Here is a 1,591-nt window from a genome sequence, read left to right as displayed (position 1 = left end):
TCAGCATAGAGATGGTAGATAAATTTGTGCTTGTGGATGAGATCACCCAGAGATAAGGTGGAAAGAAGGGGACCAAGGACACAACCCTGTGGTACCCCCACAGAAAGCTGAAGAACAGATAAGGGAGATCCTTTAAGGACATGCTGAAGGTGTGATTAGAGGTAGGAGGGGAACCAGAAGAGGATAGAGCAAGGACGCCAATGGAGAACAAGATTTCAAGAAGAGCATGGTGAATGCTTTTGAATGTGGCTAACAGGTCGAAGAGGATGATGATGATGTACTGATTGTGAGATCTGGCTAGGAAGAGGCAGTTAGAGACTTTGGTGAGAGGGTTTTCAGTGGAGTGCAAGGGATGGAAGCCAGATTGGAGACGGTCTAGGATAGTATTGGAAGAGAGGCATTCCAGTCAGTGATTGCAGACACCATGTTCAATGAGCTTGGAGATGAAATGGAGACGGGAGATGAGGCAGTCACTTTACACATGTGTAAATGACTACACATATCGGAAAGCAGTGGAGAATCAAGCCTTGACTTCTAATAGCTACAACAGTGATGAGTGAGGTATAAGAACCTATATAGAATAGTATATAGACTACAATAGGATGTTTAATGCAAAATAAGGAGGGGTTGAGACAAATTAAAAATCTAAATCAATAAAAACCTAATAACGATTGAGAGCCCTGAATGGAGGGAGTAAAATCAGTGCTAACCAGGAGCAGTAGGGGGATAGCGCTTACCTGAAGCTCCTAGATGTTTGCAGCTTGAAGTGATGACCTCTTATGTCTCAGGGTTTCGTGATCAGTATTAAGGTCCCACAGCTCAGTTTAATCTCTCTGAGTTTTCTTCAGAACTAGGATTCTCTTCATAAAGAGCCCAGGTATCTACAGAGGGATGTGCAGATGCCACAATCTCATCTGGAAGAACATGGTCCTTGTGAAGTGGAGATTCTTGCTCATATTTGTACCTTTTCAGGTCAAGGCTCTGTCTCCTGTGACTGCATCTGTGAGGAACATTTAAATGACAGAGTCAAGGGAGATACTGCTGGGTCTTTTGTGTCGATGGCACAAAAAACAGCCGTGATACAGCAACCTTTCTAAAACCACATGAGATCTCTCTGCTTACCCTTCATCATTGGGGCCGGTCAAACATTTTCTGCCGAAACCTTTTTGGAAGGAAAATTGTGATTTTGACTACAGGAAAAAAATTGTCCAATTGTCTGCTTTCCTCAAAATTTTTAAAACTTTATTTGGAAAAGCTAAAAAAATTGTCCAAAAATTGTTTTTGCAGTAATATTTTGGGGATGTTAAACAGTGTTTTGCTGAATTTCTTTCTTTCTTTCTTTCTTTCTTTCTTTCTTGTTTTGTTTTGGTTTGTTTTCTGGCCAAAATATTTTTTTCCATTTTCAGCAGAAAAAATTATGTTTTCAGTTTTTTGGTAAACAATCAGCATTTCCATCAAAATTGAACTGAAGGAAAATACTCTGACCAGTTTTCCTGCTTATATTATAATGGTTATTTATTATGTTTATTAGGGTAGCACGTAGGAGCCCCAGTCATGGCCCAGGACCCCATTGTGCTCAGTGCTGTACAAA

This window comes from Terrapene carolina, unplaced genomic scaffold, assembly GCF_002925995.2.
Source record: "Terrapene carolina triunguis isolate 2854851 unplaced genomic scaffold, T_m_triunguis-2.0 Scaffold22661, whole genome shotgun sequence".
Taxonomy (NCBI): Eukaryota; Metazoa; Chordata; order Testudines; family Emydidae; genus Terrapene; species Terrapene triunguis.
This window is presented reverse-complemented; position numbering follows the sequence as displayed.